General features: G+C 40.0%; 1 long non-coding RNA gene across 1 annotated transcript; it reads right to left on the reverse strand.

Moving 5' to 3' along the window:
- Positions 1–1,773: 1,773 nt before the first annotated feature.
- Positions 1,774–25,845, reverse strand: LOC102479701 (uncharacterized). The gene is made up of 7 exons (XR_334632.1): positions 25,791–25,845; positions 19,409–19,536; positions 18,582–18,690; positions 13,583–13,666; positions 10,771–10,835; positions 3,038–3,096; positions 1,774–1,905 (listed from the first exon to the last, which is right to left on the reverse strand). It is a non-coding gene; the product is annotated as an uncharacterized LOC102479701 (long non-coding RNA).
- Positions 25,846–26,193: the final 348 nt, after the last annotated feature.

The raw sequence follows: 26,193 nt of genomic DNA on the forward strand, positions 1-26,193 counted from the left end.
ATATCATTCTCTTTATTTTACCTATTAGACTGAACTAGTATATATTAAATGGTTACAATGAGAAAACAGGCTCAAAAAATTTAGCTCCCTTGTACAAGATCATAAAACCAGCTAATGGCTAAACCAAGATACCAGTCTAGACCTTGTTGCTTCAAAACCTACAATACTGCCATATAGCACACTCGAACAACACAAGATCTTTTATTCTTATTCTTCAAATTGCTATAGCATTGCTTTTATATCTTTTATGGTATTAACATTTCTGTTAAGTTTTCAACTTAATTGTAATCATACCCTATAGCCCCTGGAAACCAGTCGTTCTCAAATGGGGACTACTTCCCCTCACAGACATTAGACAATGTCTATAGGTATTTTTGCTTGTTATGGTTTAGGGCAGGGAGAAGATATACTGGCATCTAGTTGGTAGATGCAAAGGATGCTGCTAAACTTCCTACAATGCATAGGACAGCTATTCACAAGAAAGAACTATTCAGCCTGACATATCAATAGCACCAAGAAACCCTGTCTAAAGGCAGGAACAAGGTACTTCTCATATCTATATCCTCTGTATCAGTCCTTCTTAGTACATGCTGCATTGCATAACCACTTGGCAAGTTGCCAGAATCATCCTCAAAAAAGTTGAACATGGGCTGGTCTCATCACCCAGTGTTTAAGTAGCCAAATCCTACATGGCCTACTGTGATTTGAATCCCAACCCGCAGAGCTCACCAGGCACATGTACATGTTTGCCCAAAACCTGGTAGGATGAAATAATGGGGGCAAAGAGATTGTGGCATGACTATTCCCCCTGGGGGTTGCTTTCTTCCTCTCCTTCCCTCTCTTTCTCTGTCTCTCTATCTCTTTCTATCAAATGCATGCACCCTCTGGAGGCAAAAAATCATACAGTCTGATTTAAGTGGCCTGGGGCATGGTCTAGGCATCAATATATCTATAAAAACTTCCAAGGTAGTGAGTAAATTTGTATTGTGACTATGCACAATTCTGTAAATTTACTCAAAGTCATTGAGTCACACATTTAAAATGGATAAATTGTATGGTATGTAAGTGAAACTTCAACAAAGTTGTTTTTAAAAGGGGAAAGAAAAGCTCCAAGGTTTTGAGTTCCTCTACCCATGAAAGTGCCTGGACTCAAGAGTCTACCATAGTGCTTTGTTCTTAATAGCTGTTCAGCAGGCACTAGCTGTACAAAATTAACTGCAGCTGGATTGATTAAAATGTGTGGAACCAATGCCTTTTACAACAGAGATCCGTAACCCCTGGGTCACTGGTCAGTGGCTTGTTAGGAACCAGGCCACACAGCAGGAGGTAAGTGGCAGGCAAGTGAGAGAAACTTCATCTGTATTTACAGCCACTCCCCATCACAGGCATTATCACTGGAGCTTCCTCTCCCATCAGAGCAGCAGTGACATTATATTTTCATAGGAGCCCCCAGATAAGACCATCTCATTACTGAAAAGCAATCAGGGTTCCCACTGATTCTGATTATGGTGAGTTGTATAATTATTTCATTCCATATTACAATGCAATAATAATAGAAATTAAGTACACAATAAAGGTAATGCATTTGAGTCATTCCAAAACCATAGCTCCCCATCCCACCCCTATCCATGGAAAAAGTTGTTTTCCCAAAACCTGGTCCCCAGTGCCAAAAAAGTTGGAGACCTCTGCCTTATGTAATAGTCAGAACATAATTACTTTAAGTTCTTAAAGGTATACACTCTTCATAGACAATGTATTACATTAAAAGGGGCAAGGTTGTCTGGTTCAAGAGCCGTGGCAGTATGGACACCTTGGAGCTGGCTGAGGTATTGGCTTCCTGATGACCTGAAAGCTGAAAAGGCACTCTGTGCTTTCTCACCCAGCAGGGAACTCAGCTTCCTGCACCTAAAAAAAAAACAAAAGAGAGCATCTCTTTTCACAACGAATCTGAGTAAAACAGGCTGATTAAATATCCGTGAAATCATCCACTATGGCTTATGAATTTGACATGAAATTTATCTATGAAACCTCCTCTTACCAGTTTACTGCATTTTTCTTTTTCCTGAGGGAGCAATAGGTAGAAAACTGGTCTTTTTTTTTTTTTTTTTTTTTGAGAGGTTTTTGCTATAGGGTGTGTGCGCTCACCAGACAGAGAGAGACATAGAGACAGAAAGTGAGAAATCACCTCCTGGGATGGTCATGCCGCAATCCCTTCTCCTCCATTCTCCTCTCGGGATCTTGGGCACACACGCACACGCGCCTGGCGTGAGTTTTAAGCCACCGGGTCCGGGACATGAACCGCAGTCGACTACATGTGAGTCCAGTGACATAGCCATTACACTAACTGCTGGTTCCCAAAACTGGTCTATTTTTTAAGTGTGTTTATTTTTTTCATGAGAATGAAAGAAAGACAGGCACCCCATCAGAGTTCCACACCACAATCCTCTCTCTCCCACCCTAGCCAGCCAACCAGGCTCATAGGTGCACGCTGTTGGCAGGTATAAGTCGACCTAGAAACCAAATCCATGATCCTCTCTGTGGACCCAGCATCACTGAACAGCCTGTTACCACTGCACCACCAAGTCATTCCTAAACTGACCTATTCTTTGGTTTGGTTTATCTTACAGGCTAATGTAAATTTTGTTTTTAATTTCAGTCCCCTTATCCACCTGCACTCTTGTATCTGTTAACCAAATTCTCCCCATCCTCCACCATCACCTTTCCTTTTCCAACATTTAGTATCCACCATCACAATCTCCACATCCATACAATTAACTCTTTTAGCTTCCATTAATGAGTGAAAACATATGGGATTAGGCCTATGTGAAATTGAGTGCAAATGAACTAGAAAAAGAGAATCCTGGGTTAGTCTGTGGACTGCTGGTAAAGACAGCTGAATCCCACGTGGCTCACTATGCAGACTGAATCCCAGACCCTGTGGCTTGAGAAGCAGTCTGAGTACACTATGGGTGTGTGCCCAAAATTCCAAAATATGGGAGAGATGAAGGATAAGGGACCACGGCATGACTATACCTACCATGAAAGATGCTTTTCCTTTCTCTCCCCTTCTCCAGAAAGTGCGTGCACTCTCTTGCACTTTAAAAAAAGAAAGAAAGAAAAAGGTAATCCGTTTTAATAGTAAATGCTATCTTCCTATTTGGAGAGAAGAAAGATTTTTTATTTCATATTTATCATGAGGAAAATACATTGTCCAACATCTTGTGTTGTATCAGAATAAAGAAAAGTTGGGTCACCATTGTATTTGTGGAGGGCAAAACAAAGGGATCTGATTTTCTTTTGCTGGGACCCCTCTTTAAAGATATACAGATTGATGAATGTAGCCCCTTTGTGAATTAAAATATTTTATTCAGGGGAACCAGCAGTTAGCGTAATGGCTATGTCGCTGGACTCCCACGTAGTCAACCACGGTTCGTGTCCCGGACCTGGTGGCTTAAAACTCACGCCGGGCGCGTGTGCGTGCGTACCCAAGATCCCGGGAGGAGAATGGAGGAGAAGGGATTGCGGCGTGATCATCCCCCCTGGGGGGTGATTTCTCGCTTTCTGTCTCTATGTCTCTCTCTGTCTGTCTGGTGAGCGCACGCGCCCTATAGCGAAAATCTCTCCAAAAAAAAAAAAAGAAAATATTTTATTCAGTTTTATTTTATCTAATGCACATTTTACTGATAAGGATTTTTAGATTTTTACTTATCTTGCAGTCACTGATAGTCAGTAGGGTAATTTGTTTAATGTTTGCTATATGGTATATACACTCAATGGAGAGAGACAGAGCAGAAGGTTCACCCTTTTTTCATGAAAGCACCCTCCAGGGGGAATGACCAGATAACATTCCCTTGTCCCCCACTCTTCTTTCAGGATTTTGGGTGCCCCCACACACATGCCTGGTGTGTTTTTTAAGCCATCGGGTCCAGGATTTGAACCATGCAGTTGACTGTGTGGAATCCAGCCACCTTAACCACCACACCACCAGCTGGTCTGCCAGTGGTGTATTTTAAGTGAAATGCAGGGCTCTCTCTCATTCCATTTCCATGCATGGCACTTTGGTAATGTATTGTTGGACTGCTGTTCTGGAAAGTATTCTATTGGATTTGCTTAGAAATGTACCTAGATTGGATTTGTAGTATATTCTCCTCTGTTTTTCTTCCTTCTGTTGAGGTGAACTTTTCTTTCTTTTTTTTATTTCAAGTTTATTCATTTATTTATCCTATGAGAAAGAAAGACAGGGGTCCTCACACTGTGATTCACCCCAGCCTCAGCCAGCCCAGATCCCAGGCTCTTGTGCATGTGCTAGGCACGCTCAGGAAGGTCTCGAGACACAAACCCAGCACTTTTCACTTGTGGATCCAGTTGCATTCACATTGAGCCACAAACTCACCAGCCCTTTTTTTTTTTTTTTAAATTTCCCAAAGGGCATGTGTGTTCTCCAGAAAGAGATGGAAAAGGGGGGGAGGGTTATGAAAGCACTCCCTTCAGGGTATAGTCCCACCACAGTCCCTTCTCTGCCATCTTTCCCATCTCTTTGGGATTTGGGGAAAGCACACACACATACCCAACATGTTTCTCAAGCTGCTGGATACAGGACTCAAACTGATCAGCCATGTGCGACCCAGTTACCTTAACCACCAGGTCACAGGCTGGCCCTGGCATTTTCTCAATACCTCTTGTTACATGATCTTTCCTTCTAAGCTTAGTAATAACCAAATCACATGGTTATGATGCCTCCTGAGCAGTACCCAATGCAAATACTGTCTCCCCACCAAGACTCCTGGGTTCCCCACTAATCAAAGAAGACCAGGAAAGGCCTGAAAAGAGTCCTTGTTGGTTGAGCTCTAACCCTATCAAATCCTCTTTAGGGTACTGAATGAAAAACAAGATTCTTATGTCACCCACTTATTCACTGGGAAATCTGAAAGACTTCAACAGAGATGCCTTTCCAAGCAATTTCAACCAAGAATACTGTACCCGGCAAGATTATCCTTCATGTGGGAAGAAAAGACAAGAACATTCTCAGATAAACAAAACATGAAAGAATTTACCAACACCAGACCAGATCTCCAAGAAGTTCTCAAGGGAGTGCTATATCAGGAAAGTTAAATTCAGACACATAGAAATAAGAGTTCAAAAACTAAGAAAATGGCCAACTTAATCATAGGGACAAGTCTGGAGTTGAATATTATATCCCAGAATTTAATCTATTTCAATTTAAACTAGAAATGGAATTTTTTTTTTTTTGAGAGGTTTTCGCTATAGGGCGTGTGCGCTCGCCAGACAGACAGAGAGAGACATAGAGACAGAAAGCGAGAAATCACCCCCCAGGGGGGATGGTCACGCCGCAATCCCTTCTCCTCCATTCTCCTCTCGGGATCTTGGGCACGCACGCACACATGCCCGGCGTGAGATTTAAGCCACCGGGTCCGAGACGCGAACCGCGGTCGACTACGTGGGAGTCCAGCGACATAGCCATTACGCTAACTGCTGGTTCCCGAGAAATGGAAAATTTTTGACGATAGCATGCATGCAGTATATTCTGGATGGGAAATCACATTTTGTATGCTGTGACAATGCTTAGGGAATGAATGTAAATTAAGTTAAAAAAAGTTTCAGAAAAAAATGTCAGAAGTAAATTACAGGACACTTGTGATTAGATTCTAGCTTTGTCCATATTTTTAGTTTAACATATTTTGTGAATCAATGAAATATGGAAAAAAGTTTAGTATGGAAGGGAGAGGGGGGAAGGAAAAAAGTAAAAGTATGCTTAATTGACAAAAAAATGAAAAGCTATTTGTTGATAAGTTATAGAGTAATATCTTTGGCTTGACTGACATGCATAGTATTTGTGCAAAAAAAAAGAAAAGTATACTGTAAAGATGTGAGTAAATATTAATTAGTTAATTAATTTTTAATTTTTTTAAAAAAGAGTTGCATTTCCATATGTTAAGACTTATGGGGCAGGGTGAGATTTTCTTTAACTTGCACCTTGTTTAACTACAGAGTAAGTAGCCATGCAGTTTTTAATTAGGCAGTACATACAGATCTTGTGGAAGTTACTCAAAATCTCTGCGTCTCAGTTTCCTCATTTGTAAAATAAAGATAATGATAGTATATACTGCATAGGCTTAAATATGTGGTCAATAAATGGGAAATATTTTTATTATAAAGCAATATAGAAATAGGTGCTTTGTCAGCAGATTGAAGCAGTGAAGTTATTCTCTGGATAATATTCTCTATTGACAAAAGAAATTTTGTTGGTTTTTGGTTCCAAAGCACTCTTCAGAATTTAAGGGCTTGGGACCAGCAGTTAGTGTAATGTCTATGTCGCTGGACTCCCAAATAGTTGACTGAAGTTCGAGTCCCAGACCTGGTGGCTTAAACTCATGCCGGGCACATGTGCGTGTGTGCCCAAGATCCCAAGAGGAGAGTGGAGGAGAAGGGATTGCGGTGTGGCCATCCCCCCTGGGGGGTGATTTCTCGCTTTCTGTCTCTCTGTCTCTCTTTGTCTGTCTGGCGAACACACGCGCCCTATAGCAAAAACCTCTCAAAAAAACAAAAAACAAAAAACAGAATCTAAGGGCTTAAAACCTTTTCCAGCTGCACTCAGGGAAGACCTGGAGCCACATCTGAGTGGAACCACTAATGATTGATTCTCTAGGGCAGAGGCCCGGAAAGTGTTTCTGCAGGTGCCTTAGGAAAGACACAGTGTGGGAGGGATCATAAAAAAGGAGAAACAAGACCCAACATGAAAAAGGCTTCCAGCGCTCCATCTGAAGTAAATGCTCGATGGAGTAAGAGGTGATGCTATAGAAACAGAAATGCTTGGCACTATCTTTTGCAGTCAAATTGTGCAAAAATTAGCAATTTTTTTCTGTCTCTAGTAATAAACTTTTCCTGATTATCTGTCCAGACATTTCATATTTGACTGAGTTGTTTTCCTGGAAAGCTCTAGGGTAGGTAGGAGCCCTCTAGTCAGGACATCTGTAAGAATTTGTTGTGCACCCATTTTTCTGGACACCAAAGAGAGAAAATGGGGAGCATAGGCAGGAGTTGAGGTCAGAAATATATGAAAAGCCTATAGCTAACATTATACTAAATGGGGAAAAGCTAAAAGCTTTTCCACTAAAAACTAGTACTATATGTCCCCACGTACTATATACCAAATGCCCACATTCTGTGGCAGAAAATGGAAGATATAAAAGTATGGAGAGCAACTGAGGATACTAAAGACCGTGTGGAAGGAGGGAAGGAAATAGGGAAAGGTGAGAAGAAGGGAATCAAGTGGAAAAAGAAAGAAGCAAAACATTTAAGTAACACAGAAATGGAGAATTATCTGTTGATGATAAAGTATATACTAATACCTTTGACTGGCCTAATGTACAGTGTATTCATGCTGGGAAAATTCATTTTTCAAGCTGTAATAATAATACTGCTGTGGTTGACTGTATATAAATAAATAAATAAATTTTAAAAAACCCTGGTACTAGACAAGGCTGCTCCCTTTCTCCACTGCTTTTTAATATAGTGCTGGAAGTGTTAGCTAATGCAATCAGAAAAGAGAACAATATAAAAGGCATTCAAATAGGCAAAGAAGAGTTGAAAACATCTTTATTCACAGATAACATGATGGTATACTCAGGAGACCCAAAGTTTTTCATAAAAAAAACTTCTTGAAATAGTAAGTGAATACAGTAAAGTGGCAGGATACAAAATCAACATTTAAAAATCTATAGCAACAAGTTTAATGAAGTAGAACTGAAGAAAGGAATCTCTTTCACCATAGCCACAAAATGTATAGAATACCTAGGCATAAACCTAATTAAGGAAGTCAAAGACTTTTACAAAGAAAACTATGAAAAATCTTTAAAAGATATTGAAAAGGACATAAAAAAGTGGAAGGACATCCCATGTTCCTGGATTGGAAGAATTAACATAATCAAAATGGCAATTCTACCCAAATTAATCTATGTATTTAATGCAATTCTGATCAAAATACCAGCGACATTCTTCACAGATCTAGAAAAAGACAATCATAGAATTTGTCTGAAATCATAAAAGACTTCATATTGCCAAAGCAATCCTGTGCAAGAAGAATGGAGTAGGCAGCATCTCACTCCGTGATCCCAAGACATGCTATAAAGCCGTGATAATCAAACCAGCATGGTACTGGCATAAAAAAACAGAGAGGTAGACCAATGGAATAGAATAGAGACCTCAGAAATAAAACCCAAAGCTTACAGCTAACTGATATTTGACAAAGGATACCAGTCAATCTATTGGAAAAAGGAAAACCTCTTTAGTAATGATGCTGGAAAAAATTGGGTATCCACCTGCAGAAAGATGAAACTGAACCCCCATCTTTCACCATTAACAAAAGTCAACTCAAAATGAATCAAACATCTGAACCTAAGACCTCAAACTACAAAACTACTGGTGGAAAATACTGGGGAAACTCTGGGAGCCATTGGAAAAGGCAAAGATTTCTTAATTAAGACTCCCAAACCACAGGCAATAATCCCTAAAATAGACAAGTGGGACGATATCAGACTAAGAAGTTTCTGCACAGCAAAGGACACAGTAATAAGTGTGAATCAACAACCCTCAGAATGAGAGATTAGTTTTGTAAAATATGCCTCAGACAAGGGACTGATAACCAAAATACACAGGAACTTAAGAGGCTTACTTGAAAAACATGATTAACCCAATTATAAGATGGAAAAATGAGCTGAACAAAAATCTCTCTAAGGAAGACATACAAACAGCCATAAAGCATATGAGGAAATGCTCAACATCCCTCATCATAAGGGAGATGCAGATAAAAACCACAATGAGATACCACCAAACCCCTGTCAGAATGGCAAAGATTAAAACTATAAAAAGTGTTGGCGGGGATGTGGTGAAAAGAAAACTCTCCTACACTGTTGGTGGGAATGTAAACTAGTTCAACCACTGTGGAGAACAATATGGAGGTTCCTCAAAGATCTACAAATAGAACTACCATTTGATCCAGCAATCCCACTTCTGGGTATGTACCTGAAGGACAGGAGAATGCTCAGTCAGAAAAGCACTTGTACATCCATGTTTATTGCAGCTTTATTCACAATCGCTAAGACATGGAACCAACCCAAATGTCCACAAACAGATGAATGATTTTAAAAAATGTGGCACATATACTCTATGGAATACTACTCAGCCATAAAAAACAACAAGACCCTGGCATTTGATAGAAAGTGGTCAGATATGGAGTAGTTATAGCTGAGCGAAGCAAGCCAGGATATGAAAGAAAGCCATTGTATGTATCCACTTAATATACACTGACTATCCACACTTTATGGTAGAGATCGAAATATTGGAGGGCATAAAAGCAGTGAAAATAGTTATGGATGCTGAGATAGTGTGAAACAAGGCAAGAAAAGGGAAGAGTATAGAGAAAGATAGCAACAGAACAAATAGAGAGGCATGACATTAGTGGGACACAGAAATGGTTTATTACCTGTTGATGATGACATGTATAGTGTTCTCAACTGGACTGGTCTGAGAAGTATTTCAAGTAGAGTAAATTCTTTTTACAAGCAAAATGATAAATAGTGATTGAATGTTTTTTAAAAATGAGAATAATAATAACAATCTAGAAAAATTATGAAAAGCTATTTGATGATGATAGGGATAGTAATGTGTTTGTCTTGTCTGATATGCAAAGTTCCTTCTTGAAAAAGAAATGTAATATACTGTAAAGATATATGTGATTCAATGTAATGTAGGCAATATTATGATAATAAATCAAATTTATAAATACATAAAATAATGACAATAACAAAAGTTGAGGTCAGAAGAAGAAAAAAGAAAGCTCATATCAACCTTTTCCTAGTCAAACAAGATTCACATCATAAAATGAGAGTGCAATCCAAATAGTAAGTTGTTGAGTTTCACCTGGGTATGCTGGGAAAGTTCTAAGAAAGGAGAGGGACAAGAGCAGTTAGGGACCGTGAAGGGGACAGTATGTATAAATATTTATTTACTGTTCACTCTATTTTACTTCTCATGAATAACTTTAACTTCTCAAAAGTTAGATTTTATTTTTCCCACTTTACTCCAGAATTTGCAGCACAGGAAGGTTTAAAACTATGCCCAAGATCATGTAGCTTAATTAGAAGCTCAGAGTAGATATTTACCCATGTTTGTCTATATCTGGGACTCTTGTTCATTCTACTCTCTTGTGGTCTTGAGATGATATTTGAAGAATGGTTATGAATTGGCAATCTAATGGTAATAAAGTGGGCATTCCAGGACAGCTCATGGCCTGGTGATTATGGGAGTTGGATCCCACATGGCTGACTGTAGAGTTCAAGGTATATAAGATAAGAAGAATAAAGCCCTACCAGTTGCCTTCTTCCCTAGGAAACTCTCCGAGAATCTGGCACACCAGGATTTGCCTATGCAGCGTTGTGGAGACAATCCAACTCAGTGCTGGAAAGATCCAATAGGCTATGATTTTGTGAGCAGATGGCACTGTTTGGACACATTTCAGGGCTTACAGATTTTTGTTCAGGGTTTTGTTTTCATTTTGTATGAATAATTCATGTGATCCTTGATAGCTTGCCTTGTTGAAATATTTCCTTTTTAAACTATGCCTTCTTGAGTGGTTGCTACCTGACTACTTGACTGAGCCACTAGCCAGTTTAAACAAATAAAGAGTAATTTTTATAACAGTAATCCATGGCCAGTTTTCATGAAAGTGAAATATAATATAATTCAAACTACCATTTTTTGTAGAGATTTTCAAAGTATCTCTTGACTTGTTTATTTCCCTAGTTCTGGTGCCGCTCCTGTAAGGCAATCAGAAAGGAGAGAACCAGCAAAGATAGGTTGTACTGCTTGTCATTTATAAATACAATATCCAACTTTATCATTATGATTAATATTATGAAGCTTCTGCACACAGAATTGGATTGGTAGAGCCAATAATACTCCAGTGTGGCACATTACTCACAGCACTACCTAAATAGTCTCTTTTTAATTTAATTGTATGCATTGTTAAATCATCTTTACCCCCCATGCTCAATGCCATCTGCAGTCTCCTCTCTCACCACACATACCCACCCTTAAGTATTTAATGCATATCGTTTCACCATCCATACCTCTTTTCACAAATTTGTGCAACAATTAACAATATGCTGTTTTACGTTTTAAATTAATTGCATTGTATTAAGCATTTTGCTCTACCTCTTACATTTTGTCTTCAATATTACCTTTGTGCACTATCCTTAATTGATATATGTAGGTACAGTTTCTTATTTTTGAATGGTGGCCCCATAGCTTGGTGATTGAGGGAGCCAGATCACACATGGCCAGTTGCATGGTTTGAGTCTCAAACCTTATGAAAAACATACCAGGCATGTGTGTGCACATGCTCAAAATACCAATAGATTGGAGAGAGAAGAGATTGCAGCATGATCACACCCCAACAGGGAGTGCTTTCTCCCTCTGTCTCTCTGTCTCTCTCTGGTGAGTATACTCACTCTTTTGCAAGTAAAATTTTTGTTTTATTATTACATTGTATGAGGGGACTTATAAAAGGTCATTGGAAAAATGGAATGAAAGTTTGAGTTTATTTTTAAATCCATACATAGTTTTTTCATAATATGCATTTTCATTAACCTTTTTTTTTTTTTGAGAGATTTTTCGCTATAGGGCGCGTGCGCTGGCCAGACAGACAGAGAGCGACAGAGAGACAGAAAGTGAGAAATCACCCCCCAGGGGGGATGGTCACGCCGCAATCCCTTCTCCTCCATTCTCCTCTCGGGATCTTGGGCATGCACACACACATGCCAGGCGTGAGTTTTAAGCCACCAGGTCCGGGACGTGAACCACGGTCGACTACGTGGGAGTCCAGCGACATAGCCATTACGCCAACTGCTGGTTCCCCATTTTCACTAACCTTTTGAAGACTCCTTGAGTGTAGTAATATGCACATACCACATTATACTCATTTGTTTCCTGTTTATGAACATTTATGTTGGTTCCAGATCTTTGCCCTGACAAATACAGCATTGCTGCTGTGAATTACCTTGCCCTTGCTTCTTTGTGAAAGACATTCTATGGCGTTTACCCAAGCATGAAATTTTCTGAATTAGAGGCTAAATATGTACTTAATTTTAGTAAATACCACAAAATTAACCTCTAAAAGCATATACTCTCACCAATAGTACATGAGGCTTTCTGTTTGCCCATTTGCCATCAGCATTTGAAAGCAAGTAACTTATTTTTTGCTTAATGTTGAGAGTAAAGTGAAATCTTGTTTTAATTGCATTTTCCAAGACTATTAACTAAGCCTCTCTTCATGAATGTATTAGCTTTAAAGGTTGCTGCCTTCTATGAATTGCCTACACATGTCCATTGTCCATTTTTCTATTCGATTGCCAGTTATTTTCTTATAAATTTATAGGAATTTCCACATACTTCAGATGTGCTTTCATTAATAATATACATTACTTTATCATCAATATACTTTGTAAATATTTTATCTCAGGCATGTGTGTGTGCATGCCCCAAATACCAACAGGTTGGAAAGAGAAGAGATTGCAGCGTGACCATGACTCATCTTCCACCTCGGATTCACTAGTTAACTGCTTATATGCTACCCATTATTGAACAAATATCTTTCATTTAAAAAATAAATTTTCCCCTTTATAAGGGAGAATCTTTTTTTAAGGTTTTTGCCATAGGGAGTATGCACTTTCCAGAGAGGAGAGACATAAAGACAGTGGGAGGGAGACCAAGAAATTGCCTCCTGGGGGATGGCCACACCACAATCCCTTCTCCTTTATTCTTCTCCTGGGACTTTGGGCATTAATACCCATGCACACATGTGCACTTGTGATTTTCAAGCCACCGAGTCCAGGACTTGAATTGGGGTCAACTATGTAGGAGTTCAGAAACCTAACCACTACACTACCTGTTAGCCCCAAAGGGGGAATTTTTATCTAAAATAAATTATAGGTAAATTTTTAGTGATTTTTATCTAAAGAAAAAAATCACTAAACTTTTACTTCTAAAATGGCAGCATGAAGAGCTCTGAGGACTCATTCTCCCGGAAACAACTATGACTAGTGGAAAATACATAAAAGCAATTCGAAGTCTCTGAAAATTGTCCTAAAGGCACATAGCAGATGAAGAAACACAGATTCAAGAAAATGTACTCATAGTATACTTCACAAAGTTGTACAAATCTAAAGGACCCTAAATTGAATCCATTGGCTTGGCAGGAGTCAGGCAGATAGACCACACCAGGTGGATTTGCACAAAGAACACTTTTTTATTTCAAGTCCTGAAGAATGAAGATTACTGGGATAGTTCCCCAACACCGTGTCTTCCCAGGGCGTGGGACTTTACCTCTTTTATTTAGGAAAAGTGGACAGGGTTAGGGGTCAAGTATGTACACACAGGCTCCTGTGGACACATGTTTCTCCATACGATGTATGTTACATAAATGAAGCTACAACTCTGCCTAGGGCAGAGATTTTAGTATTGCAAGGAGTACAAGTTCACCAAAGTTCAGTGAGGGTCCACTCACCCTTGGAGTCTCTTGGCTTCTATAGGTTCAGGCTAGTAAGATCTCATGGCTGTTCTCTGTGAAGTCATACTCCTGTAAAACAACCTTTGAATGTTTATGTTAGATGGGGCTTGTTCTCTGCAGCACCAACTGAGACAACAGCTTATTCTCTGCTAGAACTTCCTCTGCTTATATAATAATTATATGTAAACCAGAAATCTCGAGTTTTAAGAAAAACAAAGAAAATGTAGTAAGTCTTGATGAAAACATCAAGAGTCTGGCACTTGAACCACCACCACTCCTTTCCTGCTTCATTCATATCTCAACACAGTGACCAAAGCTCCCATCTAGGTGGGTGTGGTCAACAAAGCAAGCTCTCTCTCCTCTCAGCTCACAATCAGATAATATGTATCTCACCCAGAAGGGCAGACCAGCAGCATTTCTCAACCCCTCTGGCTCCAAGATGCTAAGGCTAAGTTGCTGGTTAAGTGTGGTCAAACGATATGAGGCTCCCTTCTTTCACCCATCTCATGCAGGTTGGGCACAGAATTGACCCCAGATGTAACAAGCTAAATAACGGGGCCCTGGAACCAGCAGGTGGAATGATGACTAAGGGTGCTGGACTCCCACATGGCCGACCACAGTTAAGAGTCCCAGACCTGGGGGCTTGCTTTATCACTTTCTCTCTCTCTCTCTCTCTCTCTCTCTCTCTCTCTCTCTCTCTCCCTCTCTGGTCAAATTAAAATAAATAAATAAATAGTTAATTTTTTTTTTTGGAGAGGTTTTTGTTACAGGGCACGTGCACTGGCCAGAGAGACAGAGAGACAGAAAGCAAGAAATCATCCCCCAGGGGGGATAGCCATGCCACAATCCCTTCTCCTCCATTCTCCTCTCGGGATCTTGGGCACGCACACATACGCACTCAGCATGAGTTTAAGCCACCGGGTCCAGGACTTGAACCGTGGTCAACTACATGGGAGTTCAGTGACATAGCCATTACGCTAACTGCTGGTCCCTATAGTTAAAATAATTCTTAAAATAATAATAATAATAATAAAATAATGGGGCCCTGACCACCCTTGTCCCAGTTTCCCAAGTGGTTGAAGAAGAGTCCATGTTGGAAGAAGCAAGCCGAGAAGACCAGAGACTGTCACCTCCATCTAATGTGCTGCTTGTTAAATCAGAGTGTCACTCTATAAGAAGTATATCACTGTTTTCTTCTTTAGCTTCAGAACAGAGACTTGGAGTTTTGTACAGAGAAAGAGGCAGCCCATGAGGATAGAATGTTCAAGACTCTTCATAAAGGAGGTGACTTTATTTAAGCATAATGTATGGAAGTCCAAGCCTAACTAAAATCAATGTCAAAAACAATGAAGATTTTGGTAATCAGCAATTAAGAGGAGTGTAGTGGTACCAACAGAATAAGACCTTAAACCATGGGTTGGCTGGATTATGAAAAGTAACCAGGGAAGCAACAGCTCTCCTGGTATCAGAATGAACCTCAAAGATTTGCCTCAAGAGATAACTCTGCAAAGGACCTACACCTAATTGATTTAACTGTGGAACAAGTTAACTTCCAGAGAATTACCCAAAATAATAAATTAACCAGAAATTAGTGGAGCCTAAAACCTAGGTTCAACACTAGCAGAGGCAATAGCCTAAAAGAGAGATCAGGTAAATGGACAAGGGGAGTCCTGATAAAGTAACTGTCATCCAAGTTTGACAGTTCCATTTACAAGAAAGAACATTAAAAATAAAATGCTTAGGAAAAGATTTAATCAAGTTTCATGTATACTGAAAACTACAAAACATTGCATAAATAAATTTTAAAAGAAGTTAATAAATAATTATGGATTAGAAGACAATATTGTTAAAATGGCAACAGTTCTTATAATGATCTATAGATTCAATGCAATATCTATCAAAATTCCTATTCTAGGGGCCAGTGGGTGGTGTAGTGGTTAAGGCACTGAACATGGCCAAACATGGTTCAAGTCCTGGACTTGGCAGGCTGCTTTCTCACCACCACTGCCACCATCACCACCACCACCACCACACCCTGTCCCTCTCTGGTGAGTGCCAGTGCTCTATAGCAATTTTTAAAAATAATAATTAATAGGGGCCAGCAGGTGGAGTAGTGGCTAAAGTGCTGGACACACCCATGTGACTGGCTACAGTTCAAGTCCCAGACCTGGTGTCTTGTTGTCTCATGTTTCTCAGATAAGCTAACCCTAGAATTTATAGGAAATGCAAGGGATCAATAATAGCCAAATCAATCATGAAAAGGCTACAACTAAGAAAGTAGAAAGACAACCCGCCATTTGGATGAAATTCTCCTCAAATCATTTATCTATAAAGGGTTTAGTATACAGAATGATAAAGAACACTTATAACTTAACAACAAAAGGCAATCCAATTTAAAAGTTTATTTGGACCAGCCCATGGAATGGTGGTTAAAGAGGCTGGATGCCACATGGCCAAGTGCACAGTTGAATCAACTTGAGACGCATGCCAGGCACATATTTTTGCACACCCAAAATTCTGAAAAGAGGAAGAGATAGAGGAGAAGGGATCGTGGCATGACCATCCCCAGTGAGAGGTGCTTTCTCATGTTCTCTGTCTCTCTCCAGTGTACACATACACCTTCTGGCAAATTAACAAAAAAAATTGTATATTCTCAAGAGATGTACAAATGGTCAGTGAAAATATAATGCAAGACACATGTGTAATTTTAAATTTCTAGTAGCTGGATTTTTAAAAAGTAAAAAAAAAAAGTAAAATTAATTTTAAGAATATATTTTATTTAACCCATTCTGGTTACTAGCCTGTTTCCCCTTAATCTGTAAGCCCTCTGAAGGCAGAGACTCTAACTTCAATGGGTATATCTTGGGCTCTAGCACAAGGCCTAGTGCATACATTCTTGCTGAGTGTATTTGTTGAGAAGGTAAGTATGCCAGCCTTATTTTACCTCAGATAGGTGCCTTTCTGGTCTTCTGCTTCCCCAGGGTACTTAGAAAACCTGGGACTCGAGACTGCTTCTCAGGAAGAAGTGCCACTGGCATCTTTTCTAGCTAACATTAGTATGAATCATTACTACTATTAGTCATTTATCATTTTTTATTGTGTTATTTGACATTTGTGAGTTGATAGTGTTTTATTCTCTCATTAAATGATGAGAAAACAGAGGCCCCAAAAATGTTTAATTAGTGACATGCTGGTCAATGTTTAAAAATTAGCTTTTGGCCCAGCCGTGGTAGTTGAAGCAGTAGAGCTTGGTCAGCTGAGGGTGGAGCTGTGTGGGAGGCCAGAATTTAGTTCCCAAATCAACCTGTGCAGTCTGGGCATGGTAGTGTATGTCTATAATCCTAGCTATGGGAGGCTGAGGTAAGAGAATTTCACTACGGTGAGATGAGACCCTGTAGTGGTGGTGGTGGTGCGTGGGGGGTGGGGGTGGGGGGAGGAAGACTACCTGCTTCTCTCTCTCCATTACTCCCTAACCCCATTCATAATATTTTTTTTAATTGTCTTTCTAGAGGGAAAGGTGTTAAGGAATCCTTGAATTAGAGTATTTGCCAATTTCCATGATGTAAACATTCCTATCATAGCAAATTTCAAGCTACCAATATGATATCCTTCAAGTGGATAGAAGTCAGGAAGAGATACACACAATTGAATATAGCTCCAGCGTGAGCCAGCTGAAATATACCACCATGTGAAAAATAGGATTTGTGGAAAGAAAGTAGCAATGATATTTTTGTTAAGTACTGGGTAATCTGCAAAGTGTTGCATCAACATTTTCTTATTTAATTATGATAATAACTTCTGGCATAGGTATCCATTAAACCCTCTTTAGAGTTGTGGAAATAAGACTTAGGTTAGGCAATATGACCAAGGTTACCTGCTAATGTATAGAATGAGACCTTGGCTAAACTAATGACTAACCCTCTTTTCTTCTCCTTTACTTTTTAACTGTTTCTCTATGTATTTTAGTTCTCATGTCTGGCCTTGATAAAAGTCTAATTTTTACTGAACTGCAATTCTATGCTAGCTCCCTCAAGGCTCTGCCCCAAGGGCAGGGACACACCAGCTTCCATCTCCAAAGATTCCTACAGCTTCACTTCTTTCTCCAGAGAACTGTGTGTGTTCCAGTTTCTACCGAACAAGGTTGGGAGAGGCTGGGGTCAGCAGCTTTCAAGGGGAGCAAATGTAAGCATTTACTTGGTCACTCTGGCTCTAGGGCATTTTCTGCAAGCTGGGCCCACAGTGTCAGCACAAGCTTGAGATGTGGAATAAGACATCATCAGCAGTGTGCCTGGGATGAGACGGGCAACCCATCAGCCTGACACGGATTTATATTTCTTTTTAAATTAATTTCCGGTAACCTCAATTACAGCCAAGAGTGAGTTTATAAGGAAACTGCATCAGAAGAAAAGCAAAACTAAATAAAACTAATGGGTGGAAGAGGTGAGGAACTATCTTTTGGATCAAAGCTCCATCCTGAAAAATCTGTTATGGCCCAATGGATTGTGGAATGAAACCCTATTGAGGATGCTTGTTTTGCCCTCTCTCTCGCTCGCTCTCTCTCAAAATGCACAAACTTTTTAGTAAAATCTACTTACAAGCTTAACTAGTTGGCAATAGTTGCTTTTAGTGTATAAGGTGGAAAATTGGCTACTTTCTTCCACCTGAACACACCACAGGAAATATTAATCTTTGTGCTCATTCTTCCTGGAGGTCATAAACAATAACTTCTATACATTACTGAGTGGTATAATGCAGCATACAGTTTAATATATGTCTTTACTTTTTAAAACAGCTCTAGAAGGTTTATATCATTATTCCCATTTCAATCTCAGGGGGGAAAAAAAAAAAAAAAAAAAACTCAGACATTAAAGTAACTTGCAAAAAGCCCCTCAGGTAATAAGTGGCAAAGGTGGGATAGGAATCTGGATCTACCTGACTTCCAAGCACAGGTGTCTCCCCTGCACCTCCCAGAAACACAGCAGCAAGCTCCACTCACTCATCAGCCTTGGGCTCCTTTGCTGCCTCTCGTTGCTATAGTTGCCTGTGTGCTGGTGTGGCTGCTGTGTTTGATGCCAATCTCAGTCTGAAAGCTGGGCGAGTGGCACCTGGTAAGTGGGCAGACAGATAATTAGAAGATACTTTCCACCTCTCCTGTGTTCTCTTTGGTTAGACAAACAGCAGCTAATGAAGCTTGCTGACGTCAAAGTTATAGTCCTGTGAGAAGGTGTGGTGCTCATACACTCATTTAGTAGATCAGCTGGGCAAACAGAGGAGTAAGGGAAGAACCAGACTTACTTGGAACAAGCAGACAGGAGGAAAAGTCTAAGACTGCCCCATTGCCCCATGATTAATATCTGTTCACACAAATTACCTTTGAGATAATTCTACAACTTTATATATCTAGAGGTACATTTCAGTACTTTTCTAGAAGGACAAATGATTTGGGTCAGATTAGTGCTTTCTTCCAAACCAGACTGTTGAAGACCTAGACAGTACAATTCAGTGCCCATTTTCACAGTGGATAGCGCAGAGTTCAGCCATAGGAGACTTTGATAGGTATCTTTTTGCAAAGAAATCTGAATATAGCAGCATACTGTGGCATCAAAGAACTTATAAAGGTAGTTGGGAAAGCCTTTTGCAGCGAAAGGAACATTCATGAAACACTCAGAGATTGTCCCCAGGGTTGTACAGTACAAAGATGTGGTGGTGACAGTGTGTGACCAAGAATGGTGTGAAGTCAAAATATGAGCTGTTTTCTGACTTCTCTGTCAAAGGAAGCCCTGCATTTGTGTGATGAGGCCACAGATAAATGTTTTCACCCACCTATGGTCATGCTGAATCATTTTCACTTAAGCCTCCTTGAAAGTATGAGGTAAGACAGTTTTGCTTTTTCATTCAACAAATTAAATATTTGTTGAGATTCTTCTGTGTGTAATATACTCTACTTCAACCTGCAAACAATAGAACAGATCATCTCTGCCTCCAAGAGCTTATAGTTCAAGTGCAAAGATAGATACTATTTTTTTACTTATTATCATCATAATCTTGTTCAAAGATAGAGACTATTCAAGTAATCACAGGACTACTGAGTTTGCTAAGGATAGTCACACTTGATCTATTTGGGGTGGCTGGAAGGGGAAATGTAATCATTTTAGAGATGGAAAACCAAGACTCTAGAAAGCAAACAGTCACAAGTACAGAAAATCTAATTGACCTGGATTTTGCCCAGATCTTTGGATTTGCACAGCCAATGCTGTGTTCAAATGTGGGGAAATCAGATTCAATTTGTGTCATCTTAATTGGACACGCTTGACCAGGAAAGTAGCTTACAAGACAAATGCAAACCTGCACTATTAATCTGCTGTGTTATGTAGAGAGCCTAGGGGCCTGCTCAGAGTGGCAGAGGACAGCTGATACCAGTAGGTGGAGGGAATGGTTCATGCCTCTTAGCCAGACTACAGACCAAAACCGTGTTTGTCTCTTTCTGGTAGTTCCTATCTATAAAGCAATTAAGTGGCGCCCATCTGCCACCCTCCAGACACTCAGAAAAAGATGCATAAACAAAGTGAAAATGAAGATTGAAGATTGGAAACTCCACCCAGACCTACTTCTTCTGCTTTCAACTCTATCTTTATAACAAATCCCCCAAGTGAGCCTCCTAGCCTTAGACACAGTTTGATTGAGTGAGGCATGTGATGGCAACCTACCAAATACATTTGGCAAAGGAAGTGGCTCAGATAATTTTAAAAAAATTAAAAACTTAGAATGCCTCCTCTTCAGAGCCCTTTCTCCTTATCCAATCCTGGTCTGTCTTTTAGGACACAGATTAATTACTTTCTTGTAGACTTTTATGACTATTTTATGGAGCCCACATTGATCTCTCTGAATTAATTTTCCTTCCAGTGAGCTTAGGCAGATCCACTCTTTTGTATATTCATTTATGATTTGGGCAGGGGAGCCATAGTGGTCATTACTGACAGTATTCATTGAAGAGTGGTTCATTGGGTCATTATATAGAATTAGTCCCTTTCTGGACCAGCAGTTAGCATAATGGCTATGTCGCTGGACTCCCATATAGTTGATCACGGTTCACGTCCCGGACCGGGTGGCTTAAAACTCACGCCTGGCGTGTGTGCGTGCGTGCCCAAGATCCAAAGAGGAGAATGGAGGAGAAGGGATTGCGGCGTGGCCATCTCCCGTAGCTTACAAGACAAATGCAAACCTGCACTATTAATCTGCTGTGTTATGTAGAGAGCCTAGGGGCCTGCTCAGAGTGGCAGAGGACAGCTGATACCAGTAGGTGGAGGGAATGGTTCATGCCTCTTAGCCAGACTACAGACCAAAACCGTGTTTGTCTCTTTCTGGTAGTTCCTATCTATAAAGCAATTAAGTGGCGCCCATCTGCCACCCTCCAGACACTCAGAAAAAGATGCATAAACAAAGTGAAAATGAAGATTGAAGATTGGAAACTCCACCCAGACCTACTTCTTCTGCTTTCAACTCTATCTTTATAACAAATCCCCCAAGTGAGCCTCCTAGCCTTAGACACAGTTTGATTGAGTGAGGCATGTGATGGCAACCTACCAAATACATTTGGCAAAGGAAGTGGCTCAGATAATTTTAAAAAAATTAAAAACTTAGAATGCCTCCTCTTCAGAGCCCTTTCTCCTTATCCAATCCTGGTCTGTCTTTTAGGACACAGATTAATTACTTTCTTGTAGACTTTTATGACTATTTTATGGAGCCCACATTGATCTCTCTGAATTAATTTTCCTTCCAGTGAGCTTAGGCAGATCCACTCTTTTGTATATTCATTTATGATTTGGGCAGGGGAGCCATAGTGGTCATTACTGACAGTATTCATTGAAGAGTGGTTCATTGGGTCATTATATAGAATTAGTCCCTTTCTGGACCAGCAGTTAGCATAATGGCTATGTCGCTGGACTCCCATATAGTTGATCACGGTTCACGTCCCGGACCGGGTGGCTTAAAACTCACGCCTGGCGTGTGTGCGTGCGTGCCCAAGATCCAAAGAGGAGAATGGAGGAGAAGGGATTGTGGCGTGGCCATCTCCCCTGGGGGTGATTTTTCGCTTTCTGTCTCTATGTCTCTCTCTGTCTGTCTGGCGAGTGCACATGCCCTATAGCGAAAACCTCTCCAAAAAAAAAGAAAAAAAAAAAAGAATTAGTCCCTTTCCACCTTACTGATGAGGAGCTCCTTCTCTCATAAGCAAAAGCCACTAATGGATGAGGATCTAGCAGAACTCCTCCAGTCATCAATGAAATACATATATCAACAAAAATGACAGGATCAGAATGTCAAAAGATATTGATTAAAATACCAAAGGATTAGAAAAGGCCTTCAGGAAGGGACCAGCAGTTAGCATAATGGCTATGTCGCTGAACTCCCATGTAGTTGACCGTGGTTCAAGTCCCAGACCCAGTGGCTTAAAACTCACGCCGGGCACGTGTGCATGCGTGCCCAAGAGCCCGAGAGGAGAATGGAGAAGAAGGGATTGCGGTGTGGCCATCCCCCAGGGGGGGGGATTTCTCACTTTCTGTCTCTCCGTCTCTCTCTGTCTTTCTGTCTTTCTGGCAAGTACATGTGCCCTATATCCAAAAAAAAAAAAAAAAGCAACACTCAATTCATTAATTTTTGTTCTTAAAAATTAGTTGATGATTGGTATAGTTGCCTAAATTTTACTAAATACTTCTGTAAGATAAGATACATAAATTAAACTAGGAGCCAACAGGTAGCGTGGTGGTTAAGGCACTGGATTCTCACATTGCCAACTGCAGTTCTAGTCCTGGACCTGGCAGCTAGAAAATCACACTGGACGCGTGTGTGTGCATGCCCAAAATCCCAGGAGGAGAATAGAGTAGAAAGGATTATGGCATGGGCATCCCCTCCAAGGAAGTGATTTCTCACTTTCCCTCTCACTGTCACTCTCTGTTTCTGGTGAACACATGCATCCTATTGCCAAAACTAAAAAATTGATTGATTAACTGATTAATTAATTAAATTAGGAATTCAATGATAAAGTCCTAAACTATTATGATGATAATGGAAATGAAAAACAAAGACACAGACATGAAAAATATTACCCATATATATATATTTTTTTGGAGAGGTTTTTGCTATAGGGCGTATACGCTTGCCAGAAAGACAGAGAGAGACGGAGAGACAGAAAGTGAGAAATAACCTCCCAGGGGGATGGCCATGCCTGCAGTCCCTTCTCCTCCATTCTCCTCTCGGGATCTTGGGCATGCACACACAGGCACCCGGTGTGAGTTTAAGCCACCCGATCCAGGATTCGAACCGTGGTCAACTACATGGGAGTCCAGCGGCATAGCCATTACCCTAACTGCTGATCCTAGCCATATTATTTCAAGAGCTCCCTCACCACCTTTCCACCAATAGTATCCTTTCTTTGATTTGTAATTTATTCAAAACATTTATTGAGGGCCAGCTAGTGACATAGTGGTCAAGGCAAATGGATACCACATAGCAAATCATTCAGCTCAAGTCCTGGACCTGGCAGCTTGAAAAACACCAGGAACATGTGCACACGAGTTCATTAATGTCAGGCTGTGCTGAGGGCCTTGGGGATTCAGGATTGTGTTTTTGAGCATGGGATACAGAAGGTTTTCTGGATTTGAATATGACTGAGGAGAGAAGACAGAAGCCAAGACCTAGTACATGAAATGAGGGACTCAAGGTAGCAGTCACCTTGAGGATTTTTTCATTTTGCAGTAAAATGTTAACAAATTATTTGTATTCTACCTCTGTTCAATATTAAGCAGTTTGTTTCAAAGGGTTATCTGCCTCATCTCAGATCTTTCAAGAGATGTTATGTGTACCTGATGTGCATTTATTCCTCCATGGCAACAGAGAACACCTGCTTAGTGTTGCTCTCTAGACTCGTGTCTGTTTTGTTAATGGAGCTGTGCCATGACTTCTCCTTTATGTTTAGAACATGGCATCATTTTAAATTATTAAATTGTGCCCAAAATCCTGAACAGATAAAGAAATGAAGGAGAAGGGATTGTGGCATGTGGTCCCATGGGGGTGCTTTCTCACTTTCTCTCTCTCTCTCTGGCAAGTGCATGGGCCCTCTGGAAAATTTTTTAAAATAATTATTGAATCCTAAATATGTACGTGACACTATACTAAGACCTGAAGATACAGAGGTGAGCAAGACAAATAAGAAATCAACCCTCATGCACTTATCATCTATAGATTAGTAAAGTTCAATAACTATGAATTTAATTATGGTGAAGGGGAGGACAATTCCTTTTCCTACTACTCTCCTAAATTCTCTGTCTGGGACTTGGTATATTAGAGAAACCAAAAGACAGATTAAAGAGGAGAATAAGCAGAAGCTTATTAGCACGTTCATTGTGCTTACATGTGGGAGTACTCAGAGATGAGTAACTCAAAGGACTGGTTACAAACTGAGTTTCAACAAGATCCTAGCAGAAGAAAAATAAAGTTTTAGACAAGTGACAAGACAAAGGAAAAGGACTTTGAGTATCTAGGAACAAGAAATTGTGAGAAGTCACAGATAAGGGGAAACAAGTAGAAGATTAAGGGCTAGTTAGAGAAGTCTGCTATATAGATTCCTCTGGTGCCACCTCTGGACTGACAAGGGTCTAAGTTGCCTATAGACTTTTGTCCTTCCTGATGGAGAGGGGAGGAAAAGCATCTTTGCAAATTTACATTACACTTGAAGGCAAACAGAGGAAGAGCTTTGTTTGTATCTGTGTCTTCTCAGATGCCTTCGGTTCAAAATAATCCTTTTGCCAAAATACCTATTTGGGGATGGAATAACCTGCTACCCAACAATGTAATCAGTAACTCCTGTCTTTCCCAATGAACGTAAATAGTAGATAATCCAGGGATTCCATGTTCCCATGCTCTTCTATAAATCCCTTTACAATGTTCTGTTAATGGTATTCATGTCCGGGATCTATGGTTGCAAAATTTATCTAATGAATTGGGTTAACCATGTTTGGAGGCCTTCAAAACCTATAATGCTTCTGTAGTCAAAGTTCTAAGTAGTCCTTAAAGCTCTAAGTAACAAATAAAAATAAAAATCGATCAAATATATCTATTAATTATCAAAAAGAGATTTAGAAAGTAAAATAAAAATAGAAAGTAACATTTTTGCTCCAGAATAAGCACATGGTTTCAACCACAAAGAAAACTTGTAAAATAGGACCAACAGATGGCATCATGGTTATGTCACTGGACTCCCATGTAGTTGACAGCAATTCAAGTCCTGGACCTGGCAACTTAAAACTCATGCCAGTTGTGCACATGTGCCCAAAATTCCAAGAGGAGAAGGGATTGTGGTGTTGCCATACCCCCAGAGCATGATTTCTCATTTTTATCTCTCTTTGTCTTTCTGGCAAGCACACACATTGTATAGCAAAAATCTCTCTTTAAAAAAAAAAAAAAAAGAAGGAAAGAAAACTTGTAGAAGAAGCGCATGAATAATTATCAATCTGGAACTCTAGATCTGGTGAAAACATATACAATTAAGAAAGAATAAAATGAGCCAGCAGGTGGCATGTTGGTTGAGGCACTGGAGTCCCACATGGCTGACTGGTTCGAGTCTTATATCTGACAGCTTGCTTTCTCATTTTCTCACCTCTCTCTCTCTCTCTCTCTCTCTCTCTCTCTCTCTCTCTCTTCTAGGAACTGAAGATAACACAATGCACTAAACAATGTCCCTGCCTTTGTGGATCTTATGTGCTAGGTAATGTAGCATAATTGGCATTTCTAGGATTAGAATGAAGACAATGAGGACAGAAGAGATTGCAATAGGGGACATACAGATTTTGAAGTGTCTTCTAGGATGTGGTAGGAACTTCTTGTAAAGGTCATCATACACCAGGAGCTGCATAGTCTGGGTCTTTGTTTCATTCTTTATCCTTCTAATTTGTTCAAAAGATACTTCTTCTGCACTCAATTCAAGAGCAGGAGAGCAGATTAATAGCCTACTATTAACAGAGTTAATTATAGGAGCACCATGAAGGCATTTGATTTTGAAGTATAAATTATTATCCTCCCTACTATCTTATCCTTAAATGCCTGCACTGGTAGTCAGTGGAACAGAGAAAGATGCCAGTCTTGGTGGGCTTTGCTTCTTTCTATTCAGAGGGCTCCTACTTCTCATTATCTAATTAGTACTTATGCATACCTCTTAACTTCTTTATTTGGGGATATATATTCAAGCAACAATCACTTGGTGTATGGCATTCTTATCTGAAAGAATATGAAGTTTCAGAAAGGCTGTTAACACATAAAGTGCCACCCAACATAACAGAAAAGATATCTTAGTTGCCATTTCAGGAGCTCCAGACAACTCTCCAAGACACTGAATGAGTCACGCAGATCTAAATATGCACCACTGAGGGATTGGCTGGCAACTGGAACAGCTTTAGGAAACACTGATAAAGCATTACCTCTGAGAAAATTTACTTAAAAGAATATTTAAGAACAGCTTGGGGGATTATTTTTCCTCTGAGAGTGAGTTTCTGCTTACTCAGATGCAATACCTCCTTTTTATGATACATATTTTGAAATGTCCCTTTTACTACCCT

Source organism: Tupaia chinensis, unplaced genomic scaffold, assembly GCF_000334495.1.
Source record: "Tupaia chinensis unplaced genomic scaffold, TupChi_1.0 Scaffold000252_1, whole genome shotgun sequence".
NCBI classification, from domain to species: domain Eukaryota; kingdom Metazoa; phylum Chordata; class Mammalia; order Scandentia; family Tupaiidae; genus Tupaia; species Tupaia belangeri.